Below are 15,419 nucleotides of genomic sequence, written 5' to 3' on the forward strand. Positions count from 1 at the left end.
AGGGTTTTTTCAAATAATTTTATACCAAAGACCCCTATTAATTTTCATCGGAGAATCGCCCCTTGAATTTTTTCGGTGTTATTTAGATACACCCTGTATAAGATGATGTTTCTAGAAATGAATGCAATAAATAATTTAATATCGATAATACAAGGCTCTCACCAAGGTTTTCTCTTAATATACAGGGTGATTTATCTTACCCAAAATCCTTATAGTTTCCGAGAAAAAAATATTGAAGTTATAGTATTTACAACCTTTACATTGCTGGGCTACTTTCCCTCCACGTGGCCCCAAACAATTCCCAATACTAAAATCCGATTTCAGTATGAACGTTTTTGCAATAGTGTTTACATTAGTTTTTCAAGTGTTAAAAATAGCTTACGTCTATAGCATCTCGGGGTTGATGGATATCGTTTTAATTTATGTTGAAGCTAGGCAACATCTGTGTTATGATGTGGCATTTGTGTTATGATGAAGCAAGACAACATTTGTTAGTTGGTAGATACTGGGTGAGACGGGCCTAAATGTGTTTAAATGCCAATGGACAAAATTTTGAACAGTTGTAACAGGTATGTCAAATTATTTTATTAATTAAAACCACAAATTAATTTAATCAATTAATAATAATAGCGGTAAAAGCAGCTGAATTTGCTGATGTAAAATACGTGTTATAAAATTGTATTTCTTTCATTCCTTTCACTTTTTATTACACTTTGCCGACGTGCCAGTCGGCGACTGCATGCTTTGCCTTGGTCAAGGTCAGATTTTATAGTGGACCAGTTTCCAGTGGCGTGCAGAAGTGTATTCATTTTCAAACTGGCCTTTTTGATTTTTTTTACATACTTGTATTTGTAAGAGTCCTCTGAACGTTCAAAATTTTTTGTTTTGAATAAGTTCTGAATCACCCTGTAATCTCAAGACAAAATAGCAATTTTTTATTAAAGTTGAAACGGTCATAAAACCTTAATCCAATGTTAAACAGTAACTATAAATGTTTTGCAAGAATTTTATCACTAAATAGAAATTCCTTAAAACATATGGTCTCTTTTTTATGAGCAAAACATTGTTACGGAACATTTAATTGAATTAAGCTTTAGCCAGTTTCTTTTGCATAATTTGATATGACGGTAAAATTATCATGTTCTGAGAATCAAAAGAATAAAATAACTTGTATCATCTACATTAGAATAGCTTTAGTAAGTTTGAAATAAATACATATGTCTGCACCACAAATTAAAAATAACAGTGGCCCCGACACAGCCCCCTGGGGTACTCCTGAGGTAATAAGGCTCATTTCTGAACAGTGCTATCAAATATTCCTTTTAAAGTACATCTACATACATGAAAAATATTACTTTTTGAAAACAAACGATTAATCAAATAGAAATTAAAAAACTCCATACGCAAGCTGTCAGATCTATATTTTAATTGCGAACTTAGTAAGGAGTGATTAAAAGTATATTGAGAAATCCAACAATACCAATGCACTGACATTTGTCATATTCAACACATTTGATACTGTTTCAAAATGTAACTTTTTTACAAGTTTTGTGTTTTCTATATATAATTTTGTTTTATTAATATTTATTAATTCCAGACAAAAGAAGCTGCCTGGTGAAACAATCCTAAGTCAAATGTGGAAAGAAAAAGGTCTTTCTGTAGTACCTGCTTTTTACGTGATTAGTCTTTGACAAGAGTGATGATAGAACAGCGAGAATACAGAATATTTGTTTGAATGATTAGATTAACAGTTTCAATATATTTATTACGTACATGTTTTTGTATTAATTATATTTAGAAATATTATTTTTAATTTTTATTTTGCATAGTTATTTATTACTAGCTATTTACTAGATATTGCAGGTGTACTTCGATGCTATTTGGGATATGTATGTTCGATACAGTAGTTTTTTAAAAGGAAATGAGTATAATTTTAACATAATTGTAGTAAAATTAAATACAATTCTTTAAATAAAATTTGTCGGTAATATGTGACACAAATTGCAGTTAATCAATAGTACTACAACTGTGTAAATTTCAAGTATATTTTTTTGTGTTTATAAAATAAAAATGTTATCATTAAAATCTTATTATTTTCAGTTTCTTCTAGAATGTCAGAATCATGTCTGCATCCCATTTGCGATCAGACATATTCACACACCCTGTAGGGGACCTAGCGTCGTTTTTTTTTAAGAAAAAAGGACCCGCAAGTTCGGCTAACGCCATCGACAGGCCCGAGTCGCCAATTAATTCAGGATGACACGTCGACTCGAGTTACGTCAGAACTTCCTGGTTCGCTAGACAACCCCATCCTCCGTAACTTAATAACGTCTTATAATGAACTTTTAATTAAAGCAGGGGGTCTATTGTTATTCTTGCCTCGAGGGGAGAAGATTGGGGAAACGAGGTTCCTTATTATATCCACATTCGGTAACACCGACTAATCGTTCGAAGTCGATCGATGTCGAGGAAAGACGAAAAGCGATATGTGTTAAATGCTGGAGAGAAATTCTGTATATTAGTATAATATAGGAATATACAGGGTGTCCGGTAAGTACCTCCTAATCTCTCGGGAGTGCATAGGGGAGGTCAAAATAAAACTAGTCCTCCCTATAATTTTTTTCCTAATGAGCCCCCTAACGGAGTTATGGGGGGTGAAAGGGGTACCTAGAAATTAACGTTTAGGGTTATAACTTTGAAACCACCCTGTATATTTTAATAAAATTTTCGTACGTTGTATTACACATGGAGCTCTACGATTTGATGCTAAAATCAACTTTTTGCTATTATCAGGTGTCCAGAAACGGACTGGCCCTATCACAATTTTTCTCAAAATTTTGACAGAAGTAATTTTATCAAACTGAAAATATTATTATTAGATACTCTGAAGGTTTTTCTTTAAAAATGGTACTCTTTATTTATTTCGAAAAAATGAACGGTTTGCGAGATAAATCGGTTTTGAAAAAAATTGGTAACAAATACAACAACAATTAAAATTTATTTTTTTACAATAAAATCATTCCCGCTAGTGCCAGCCTACAGATTCACCATAAACATTTACTGGTGGTGAATTAAGGGAATGAATAATGCCGTTTCTTGTAAAATCAACATCTATGACCAAAATACATCTACAAATTATTATTGCTCTTGTCTCCATGGAGTTCTTTTCTATTGTTTTCGTTGTTAGACCCTGTTGATTTTAAAGTACTTGTCAAAGGCGCGTGACAGAATAAAAATTCAATTTTATTGTGGTATTCGTTTTAAGCCGTTAGAAATAACATTTAAAAATGGAAGAATATTCCTGTGCAGAATATGCTGATATGCACCTAATTTATGGGGAAGCATTATGCAACTCCGTGGAGGCAAGAAGACTTTATGAGGAAAGGTTTCCGGGTCGACATTTGCCGAGTCCAAAAACTTTTGAAAGAGTTGATCGTAGTTTAAGAGAAACAGGTAAAAAAAAATAGTGAAAAACGTTAGTGAAACTAATTTCTTCCGAATCCTTTATTTAGGAAGCTTTTTGCCACGCCGTGGTGGAGCAGGAGCCCCGAGGAGAGTACGAGACCCTCATGTAGAGGAACAAATATTGGAAGACGTTGCTAATAATCCTTCAAATAGCATAAGGAAGCTTGCGGCGCAAAACAATGTTACAAAATGGGCTGTACATGAAACTCTGAAAGAACAATTGCTTTACCCGTACCACATCCAAAAAGTACATGCTATGTCTCCAGATGATTATCCAAAAAGACTTCAATACGCCAATTGGTTTTTACAGCATCATATTCGGAATCATAATTTTGGTACATCTATTTTGTTCACCGATGAAGCAGGTTTTACAAGAGACGGCATAATTAATTCGCATAATCTACATGTCTGGGATGAAGAAAACCCTCACGCTTTAGTTCAAACTCGCTACCAACAAAGGTTTATGGTGAATGTGTGGGCTGGCATTATCGGGAATCATTTGATTGGTCCATTTATTCTGGAGCAAAGACTTAATGGTGCTCTTTATTTGCAATTTTTAGAGGAAAATCTAAATATTTTGTTAGAAGAAGTGCCCCTTCAAATAAGAACTGAAATGTGGTACATGCATGACGGTGCACCACCCCACTTTGATCGTTTAGTACGTCAACATCTGACGAATGTTTTTGGTGATCGATGGATAGGTCGAGGCGGACCTGTATTATGGCCACCTAGGTCGCCCGACCTAAACCCATTAGACTTTTTTCTGTGGGGTCATTTAAAAAATAACGTTTATTCAACACCCGTAAATAGTAGAGAGGAACTTCTGCTGAGGCTAACACAGAACTGTGACCATCTCCGCAATAATCACGGAATATTATTTCAAGTGCACCGGGAAAACATTCGTAGGATTAGAAAGTGCATTGAAGTACGGGGTGCTCATTTTGAACATCTACCGAAGTAACATTTAGGTACCTTTGTTCATTGTTGAATGTTCTTTGTTGCATGTCTTGTAAGTAAGTTATTTTTCAAATGTTATTTTTAATTGGTCACTACTTGCTCATAAAGTATAGCCAACCCGTTCAAAGATTTCTGGACTTGATAAAGTTAAAGAAATTAAATGCATGAAATAATATGTAAAAAAAATAAATTTTAATTGTTGTATTTGTTACCAATTTTTTTCAAAACCGATTTATCTCGCAAACCGTTCATTTTTTCGAAATAAATAAAGAGTACCATTTTTAAAGAAAAACCTTCAGAGTATCTAATAATAATATTTTCAGTTTGATAAAATTACTTCTGTCAAAATTTTGAGAAAAATTGTGATAGGGCCAGTCCGTTTCTGGACACCTGATAATAGCAAAAAGTTGATTTTAGCATCAAATCGTAGAGCTCCATGTGTAATACAACGTACGAAAATTTTATTAAAATATACAGGGTGGTTTCAAAGTTATAACCCTAAACGTTAATTTCTAGGTGCCCCTTTGACCCCCCATAACTCCGTTAGGGGGCACATTAGGAAAAAAATTATAGGAAGGACTAGTTTTATTTTGACCTCTCCTATACACTCCCGAGAGATTAGGAGGTACTTACCGGACACCCTGTAGAACTTGATTGCTACTTCTTTAAATTAATATTAATTGTAATTGATATGTCACAAAGTACGACAGCTGTTCAGGTTATTACGTCGTTTCGACGTTCTTCAGCATCTATATGTTCAGTAGCCACTCTATATAAGCTCCGTCGTGATTGAGGTCGCTGACGACCTCGTCACCTGTCTTATAGCGTCTGTATCGTTGCGCGCGCATCTGATGCTGCGTAGTAGGGTAGAGGGCGTGGCCTCGGGCATGTCCCTGGCACAGCTGTGCGCGACTCCACCCACACCTGCGTAATAGGAGGTGGTCTTACGTTTGTCTTAGGTATCGTCGATGCCGTTATGTATGTTGTCAGGCCTGTGCCACGATGTATCACGAATTCTCCTATCACGTCATTGCTTGTTCTTTAAAAGAGGTAACCTACCCGAAAGCTTTCGCCACGGTTCATATTATTTGAATATTGTTCCCATTTCCGTGCTTCCCGTCTCACCTGTGAGTGCTAGAGTAAAATTAACTACGGATTCGGTTTCATTTCGTCAAAATAGATAACTAACAAAGTGAGGTCGAACCTCGATCCAGACGAGCCCACATTTTTATTTAATGTACCGATGTTTTCAGTAACACGTATTATGAAATTTTTATTTTAACAAAGGATTATTTCTATTTTCGCTCTGCAAGAACTGTTGCATCTTATTTAGAATCTCATGAAATAAATGTTTGTAAAACAATTTATTTAGAACACATGAAAAATACTTTGTGAAATAGTAATTCTAAACCTTTTAAATAAGATCATTGTTTCTCTATATTCCCCAATATTTAGATGTCACATCAACAAAAAATAAACTTCCTCATTCACTGTCGGTGATGTGGAAATTACAAAATACCAAGATAGTTACCTTAAACAGTCTCATTTTGATTCCAAAAATTTGTAGTAGTTTACACTCTGTGTATTATTTTAATTTTTTTATTCTTCAGAAAATTCTAGACATATTTCATGTACAATGTCCTATACCTATCTTCAACTGTTTTGGAAATATTAAGTGTTTTCAGATTTATTGCAAAATTAACATTAAAAAAGAAAATTATTTGATTACTTAAATTCACCACAACATTCTCAAAAACTATTAAGTAGTAACACTGTTATTTATTGATAATGTAAAAAAACAAAAAAAAAACATGATTGCCAATGTATGAGATACTCAAAATGCTCGCCGCGAACGTCTTGGCAACATCCTAATCTTAAATAGAAATTCCTTCTAACGTTACTCAATATCTCAGGTGTGACCGATCTAATCGCAAGAGTTATTCGTCTTCTTCAGTCAGCGAAGTCGAGGGGTTTAGTTTTGTATACAATACTTTTGACATATCCCCATAAGAAGAAGTCTAATAGTGTCAGATCAGGAGATCGTGCTGGCCATTCCATCAATCCTAGGCTCCCTATCCACAGATTTGGAAATATTCGGTTAAGGTACTGCCGTACATTGATTTGGTAATAGGGCGGTGCTCCATCTCGCTGAAACCGTATCATATTCGCTGGAAGTTGTGGGTTTGCTGGATCAGGATATAAGTCTGTCAAAGTTGGCACGACATTATTTTGGAGCAGTGCTAAATAATTATCGCCATTCAAATGGCCATCAATTATAAAGGGACCTATGATATGAGCTTCAACAATTCCTGCCCAAACATTAACCTTTTCAGGGTATTGCGAGCAACTTCCATTTGTGTCCGTGTGTTATCTCCATAACCAATCATCTGTAGAATTATTATTTTGAGTATTTCTGTTAAATGAACCATTTTTCTGATATGCAGTTAACGAAATTCAAACGACTATATCGTGTGCAAATTTCTGCCCGGGTTGGATTCCCGCGGCCTGTAGACCGTAGATTAGCTATGCTTGTACGGAGGATTGGCACCCTCTGTGCAGGTATGGTAGGGTGGAGGGTGGAAGGATGTTGGCTTGGGTCAATGTGAAAAATTGACACCAGTTGGCATTTGACCACCCCCCTAATTAATGAGGTTTTCCAGGTTTCCCTCATTCCTGCACTGAATGGTGGTTAGGGCCTACCAACATAAGTCGTTCCTGGGCGCAAATGCGGCCTGCCTAATAATAATATGCCGCCTCCTCTCCCGCACAAGTCTCCGACTTATGGGCCAATTCTTGTAATTAGAATGAGGAGTAGAGATATTATTATATTATTATTATTATTATTATAACACTGAGAACTACTGTAATGCAGGCAGACAACACGTTGCTAAGGCCAGGCGTTTTAAACAAAAGTAAACAAAACTATTTATAGTTATTTTTATTTCATATCAGTAAAAAGGAACGCTGAAATGGTTTTTACTTGCTTTCTCATTGTCAAGAGCTAAATGGGAAATACGTACTGTAGCGAATTTCTGCAATCAATTAATTTTCTTTTTTTTAATGTTAATTTTTGCAATAAATCTGAAAACACTTAATATTTCCGGAACAGTTGAAGATAGGTATAGGACATTGTACATGAAGTATGTCTAAAATTACTACAGGGTGTTGCATTTAAAATAAGAACGTTGGTATTGACCACTGTTACATGACACATCCTGTATAAAAAGTTTGTTTTTGAAAAAAATGCACTACTAAAAATACCAATCGACGTGTCCGAGCGTTTTTTCGAACACGCCCTCATTTGTTTATTATTGAATTTATTCCATTTGGCTGATGCACACTATGTACTCGTACATGTTTGACACCCCACGGTTCGTAAATTTACAAATTTACGGCACTTACGCGACGTTAGATAGACCTCTCGATCCCCGCTCTCGGCAAAGAGCAGAACCTCGGCCAAATTAATTAAACCCAGGCGCGTGGCCTGCTCCATATTAACGCCCGCAGGTCGTCAAGGATTGAACCTCCAAAGGGGCGCCTCCCAGTCCGCTGAGCGCCACAAGAGGAAGTAAGCCGTCGAGAGGTGTTTGCCGGCCGCCCATCCCGTGCATCGCCCGTAATGAGCCTCCGAACAGCGCCAGATTAGTGGGGCGAGGGTTTTCCGAGCGTATGGCCACCCTCCTATGTCCCCGGGAAGGTATTGTTTCCGTGCATATTGCACAGACAATTTACGGAGCCTTCATGAGTGATTACAAGGCACGTGACCAGTAATTTTGTTTGGAACTGTGATTTTATTTCGCGTTGGCTGTTAAGGAGGTTATCTGATTTGGAATTGACGAACAAATATTCATAAAAAAATTAATATAAGCTTATTGGTACTTGTAAGATACATAGTTTTCCTTCAAACTGCTGTCGTTGACTAACTTAATCCCCATATGCGTGATAGCGGCAACGCCGCGGTTCTCGACGTAGCGTATTATTTGAAATTCGCAGGTGTGACATATGGTGTATATTTCAAGCTTAGGCAACCAAACAAAGCCAGCCAAGTGCAACGTTGCCAAATCCAAAAGCGTGACTTTAGTCACTAGCGAATGTACAGAAACTCTCGTTAGACATTTAGACGTACCTCCGTACCCGATAAACTTACTTAAGTTTGAGTAAAACTAAATATTATTAAAACAAAAAGACCAAACTACGAAAAAAATCTGTTCTTTTTGTTTTCATAGCAAAAATTTGCAATTTATTAACAAGTGAAATTCGATAGGGTTCTCTTTTTAAATATGATTAAAACCATTCCAACGAAAAAACAAAAGCATGTTTCGGTAGTACCTAGTAATAAGTTATAAGTATTCAGTTTAATTTCGTTAGTTCATGTCCATCAATTTTAAAAACAATTTTATTTAATTGAATGTAACCCCTTCAACCATACCACTGAGGTTTAGGGATTTTTAGTTGATAGTGTAATCCTTTGTGAAAACTCTATAGCATGATATAGAGTAATCATAAATGAACAAAAAAGTTGTATATTGGGGCGTAAGATTAACAGTTTTCAAAATACAGCGAGTATTAATATTAGGGACTTGTCCTACGGAAAAAATGTAAACAGCTATTATTGTGAAACATTTAGTAAACTTCAAGACAGTTGTTTTCCAGTTTTTAAATAAATAAAATAAAATGAATCGATTTTGTGGTACGAAGATAGTGTTGTGCTTAAATTTTAGCACGAATTTTAGTAATTATGAATCTCTTAAAACAGTAACTTAACTTTTAATCAAATGACGTATTTGAAACATATGTAATTAAAGTACCCAAAGATTCACGTCATCCAAATAATCATACGTATTAAAAATAATTTAGGTACCTACTTACCAAAAAGCAAAAATTTTTAAACGCACAAGAACAAAACAAACTACAACATATACTTAAAATGTTCACCGCCATTTTCGATGCACGACACCTTCAAATTCAATTTTCGCGCACTGGCTGGAAAACACCTCAAGAAAAGGAAATGGTGGTACGCAAAAACACTTCGACAGGGTCAAATCCAGATACCAACTGAATTGCGTATTGGTGGTTACTGGACACCTTGTGTTAGTAAACCGCCGCGCCTTTGTCACATCGCTCGATATGAATTTTATCGAATTTTAAATTTATTACAACGCTAATTATTTTTTAGAATTAAGCATAAAGAAGTTAAAAAAAAAGTGAAAAATTGTATTTTATGGTATTCTATGCACGCAGTTATGTCAATATTCCTTAATTAATAGAAGTTTTGTACATCAATTTGGAGATTTTGACAATTCTCGGAAATGGTTGAGTTTAGGACCCATGTCATAAAGGTTCTTTTGTTTATTTTAATGTATTCTACCGTCTGTCAAAATTAAGGTAGTCAAACTTCACCCTGTATTCTATGTGCATATAGTCAGCAAAGAATAAATTTATCGAGTCTGGAAACTTTCAAATTTAAATCAGACGAAAATAGCCACTTTCTTTAGATTGGTTTTAAAATATTCCTATATTTTGGAATATCCAATTACACGAAAAGGGAGGAAGATTGGTAAAAAAATTAAACTAAAGAAACAAACACGTAAATTGTTTTACGCATATTTGCCGTCGGTTCCACAATCTGGATGATGCGTTATAGATCGCATCATCAGGTATGTTTTTACCCTTGTTTCTGCGAAACTTATTCATGGCGGTGATAAAATATGTTAATCTGAAGAGAACGACCGTTCGACATCTACTCAAACTTCTTACACCCTGTATGACTCTTTTGCTGGCAACAGTTAAGATCCTTAAAGAGTTAAATTTGAATAGATATACTGGGATAGCACCAACATTTTATATTTTCTAATTTCATATAATGTGGAAATATTAAGCCAATTCATTATTTCGTTGACAACGATCGAACTGTTTATACAAGGTATTCCGGAAAGAGCTGCTGAAATTTTAAATACATATTACATCGAAAGCAACAACTGTCTAATATTTTTTTTTATATCTTACATGTATGGATTAAAGACATATCTAAGTAACCTATGCGACTGTTTTATAAAATGATTCGGTTTGCTTAGCGCATGACGTCACGTGGAGAGTGATTTAGGTGATTCAGTGACAAAGTTTACGGTAATAGTAGCTTAGAAATAAAATCAAAAAAATTGTTTAATCCTTTATTATTAACATTATTTGGTAATTCTTGAGCAGCTTTTTCAGAATTTCTCTTGGATTTGACAAAAACTTGCTACGCACGATTGTTTTATTAATCATTCGGTGCCTCTTATTTCTTTAATTTTGCAAATTCTGGATAAAATTACGAATATGGTCCAGTGTTTTAAAGTATCTTGAACAAATTCAAGCACTTTTGGTGTTATTTATATATATTTAGATTTTTCAAACGTTTTCATTATTTATTTCAAATTGAAAACATGAAGTCCATATTAAAGGATTTGTTTTTGTTGTCTGTTGTACAACCGACGACGAAACGGAACAACGCATTTAAAGAAGTTATTATTAATAGACAATAATGTCAATAATTAGGACAAGATTCAAAGGTTTCATATAGATCAATTGCAAACACACGTAACACAAACATGGAATATACAGCATAGGTTAGCATTATTAACAATAATGCTCATCAGACTAGCACGGACAATATCCACAAATTGCTATTTACTCTCCACGTGACGTCACACGGTTACAATCGGAGTTTCACGTCCCTCGGATCATGTTATATCCCGTACACTTTATAACTTTCGAATTTTCCGACTGTCAGAATCATGATTAAATATCCCGGTTCCAGTTACCAACACCGGAAAATTTCGACCTGAAAGACCGGTTTGTTCGACCGTACCTACATCCCCCTCCGATGACCGATAACGTTATATCATTCGTCCCATTTTTCATTAGTTCTGGGCTCAATAGCGCGCTTATATTACTTCGGAATGGCACACAGTAGCGTGGTGCTTTAACGTCTGACCTTTTGGCCGAGGTCTTATTGTGGGATCGTTTGTAATGGGGCACGCCAGACGGCCATTGTCGGCTTAATAATGGTGGCACTGACGCTGCAGGTCAGCTCTTTCTATTCGGTGCCGGATGGACGAGCAACAGTTACGGCCGAGGTGATGCTGCGGCGGACAGGACATGGACGTTGGTGATGGATGGATCGGGTTGGAAATTGCTCTATCCAATAGCTATTATACTAGATATAGTAATATCTAGTAAAATAGAAGCATTTTTTAGGTTGAAATACAATTGTTATCGATCTAGTCATTTTCAACGGTTTTGACGTCGTCGTTTCAAAATGTAATTTTTTTTAATTTGATTATAATAGTGTGTCCCAAAATTCATGTTTTTTTCCAGTTGAGATTTTAAAAAATCTCTGAAGCAGGTCAATTAGTAAATAGAGATTGTCACTTTTCTGCAATATTTTCTTATTTTTTGAGCCTGTTTGAAAGACCTGTACCTAACATTACCGACATTTTTTTTAATAGGACGCTCTATATTTTATAATATAAATAGCACAATGCCCAATTCGGCGTTAAAATTACATTTTGAATAACATCATATTAAATTAATCCCAAGTGAACAAAACAGCAACAATTGTAACTTATTTTAGAAATAAGAAAAGGTCCAATTTTTTCACAATCCGTTTATTTTTAAAAGTCTACCGGTTTCGAGATTAAACTTTACACCTCATCTTCAGGTCTTCAAGGCTAAAAATATTATAATAATTATTTTTTCTAAAAATATGTCAGATTATGTTTAATTTTAATATTATAGAAGTCAAATTATGTTTCATTTTTATTAACATATTTAATAATTATTAATTTTTACAAATATAGACTATTTGATTTTTTTTAATTATTTCTTAAGTTTTACCTTTCTTAAAAACTGTTAAATTTAAACATAATAAATATAAATTACAAAATAACATTTTTATACTTATACAGGGCTGGAAAATCCACATGGTCCATCTGCCTTTACATGAGAGCGACAAAGTAAAGTAAAGAAATCCGTGCGATAGACAAGGATGGCTATAGTGAAGACGTTTCATAATCTGAATAGTCACCGCCCGTTTCGGATTAGAACTATTCAGATTATGAAACGTCTTCAATCTAACCATCCTTGTCTATCGCACGGATTTCTATGACTTACTTTATCGCTCTCACGTAACGCCCGATGTACCATGAGGACTTTTCGAACCTGTATACGATACTTACATATCACAATTACAGGAAAATTCAACCATATTACTATCCAAAACATATTAGGAGTTTGTCAACAAAATAAATTCCACTTTTTTAAAAAACAAATTACCAAATACAAAACAACGTTACAAACAGGTATTATTAAATCTAACTTTTCAGAAGAAATGAGTGAAGTTTTTATTTTATTAATTTTTTAAAAATGTTTTTTTAATTTAGAACTAGCGCCATCTGAGGGGTATAGATGAAAAACTCACATTATCCACTTTTTACGATTTTTCAGGAAGAAGGAATAACTGATTTCTCACTTTTTAAGTGACTTAAGGATCTGCATTTCTTTTTGGTATTGTATTAGAATTTTAACTTTAATTGGTGAAATGACAGCACAACAATATTTGACTCCAAGAAAGTGAATTAAAATTTGGATAATGTGAGTTTTTATACAACTTTTTGGATAATGGTAGTTTTGCTCCAAATTATTCTACATTTATTTTTTACACCAAAATTCATGAAATTAAAGGAACTGAAACAAACTCAATATCAATAAAACTTTTTTGTAATATGGTAGTTCATAATCAAAATGAAAAGCTGCACAAAATACTTAGAATACGGTTTTATTATCAGTGATGAAGTGAAATATTTTTATAATGAAAAAAATGTTGACAGTAAAAAGTTCTAATATCCGATATTTAAATATGAAACTTCAGAACTAAACTTATCTTACTTATAATCAGAAACTCATAGAAAAACACGGAACCAACCATCTAGGAAAGCAAAACAATACGAGAAGCAAAACTCACATTTGACACCTTCAGATCGTAGGATAATGTAACTTTTGAAACAATTCTCAGATTTCACAATTTAAAAATAAATACGAAAATGTGAGTTTGTATCACTTCTAAATTTTAAAATGGTGTAGTTCAACACGACGAACAAGATAGCGTCACTAGCTCTATTTCGAAAAATTATGGATAATGTGAGTTTTGCATCTATACCCCTCATCTATCGTATACCTAACCAACTAACAATAAGAAGCTCAAGAAGAAAACTGTAAATTAAAATAAAATATCAATGAAAACTTCAATATTTTTAATTTCCAAATTATTAGTGCCAAAGTTTTTTTAGTGGTACTTTTTTAGGTTAAGAATTAACATAAATTATTAGACTATTAAACTATTTAAAAAAACTGGTAAGTAATTCAAACCTACTACAGTATTTATTGTTCTAAAATTATTATTTTTAATAGATTTTTGAATTTCAAACAACTCCAAAATAATTCTAGTAAATGATTAGCAAATTATGAGAAACCCGTTGAAGTCGGTTTTAGACAATTTAATTGTTCTTTTAATCTAATATTGAAACTTCTACCTATAGAAACTAAGTTACATGTGTTACAGGATAGCTGATACACGCCAGCTTTATTATTATTATTTATTAAAAGAGCAACAAAATTAAATCGTGAACAGTTTAAATTTAAGCAGAATCCGATCATGTTCCGAAAGCTTACGAAGGCCAATGGAGCTTAGCCTCTTCAGTTCAGTTCAAAGAACCCCGCACAAAACATATGGAAATTGAACACCGGTCAATTTTTATGAAACTTCGTATTTTGATAGTCCTCGTCATGCTGATTAAAAGTCTCAATGGGCACGAAGACCTACAACCCCTTCCAACCCCCCAAAACCGCCCCCAAAAATCAGGATAATGAACTTGACAGATTACAGATCAATTGGTTTACCCCAATATTTCGCTACTGTAGTCGAACTTACAGACACCTATACCATAACTAGTCTTAAGACTATCAATGGGCACCGAGCCCTGCAACCCCCACCAACCCCCCAAAATCACCCCCAAAGGTCAGGAGGATGCACTTAACAGATTATAGGTCAATAAATCTACCGAAATATTTTACTACTGCAGTCGAACCTATAGCCAGGGTTTCACATCCCACAAACAGCAAAAAATCTTATGGCAGGTTTTGGTACTTCTTGTGGGTTAAAGGGTATTAAACAATAAGATGGGTATAGGATGGAATTCAAGATTGAACGGTTTCATGAGCCGTAAGCAGGGATAAGTCATGTCAGGCTTCGATAAGAACTGGGGTTGGTCCGACCCCAACCGTGGGATTTTGGTCGGGGGTGGGTGGTTCAATTGTCGGGGGTCGGCGTCGGAGAGTATAGAGTAGTGATCGTTTGGGTGGCTGTGAGGTGGAATTCACGATTAAACAGTTACACAACCAGTAAGCAGGGAAAAGTCATATGACAAGCTTTGGTAGTTTGTGGGGAGGGAGAGGGATGGGGGTTAGGTGTTTTGGGGATAGTAGTCTTAAACCTAGTTACAGTTTGGGTGGCTGTATGTCCGACTGCAATAGTAAAATATTTCGGTAGTTTTATTGACCGATAATCTGGCAAGTGCATCCCCCTGACCTTTGGGGGGTTGGTGGGAGTTGCAGGGCTCGGTGCTCATTGATAGTCTTAAGCCTAGTTATGGTATAGGTGTGTGTAAGTTCGACTACAGCAGTGAAGTATTACGGTATGCCAATTGACCTGTAATTTGTCAAGTTCATTTCCCTGATCTTTGGGGGTGGTTTTGGGGGGGTTGGAAGGGGTTGTAGGGCTTCGTGCCCATTGAGACTTGATCAGCATGACGAGGACTATCAAAATACGAAGTTTCATAACAATTTTTTGTCAGGAGAAAGCGATGTTGTTGCAAGAAAACGATATCAAAGACTATGAGACCATTGAACGCCTATACACTAATGTTGAATCGGAATAAACTAAAAAAGTGAAAAACGCC

The sequence above is a fragment of the Anoplophora glabripennis genome, unplaced genomic scaffold, assembly GCF_000390285.2.
Source record: "Anoplophora glabripennis isolate ALB-LARVAE unplaced genomic scaffold, Agla_2.0 scaffold312, whole genome shotgun sequence".
Taxonomy (NCBI): Eukaryota; Metazoa; Arthropoda; class Insecta; order Coleoptera; family Cerambycidae; genus Anoplophora; species Anoplophora glabripennis.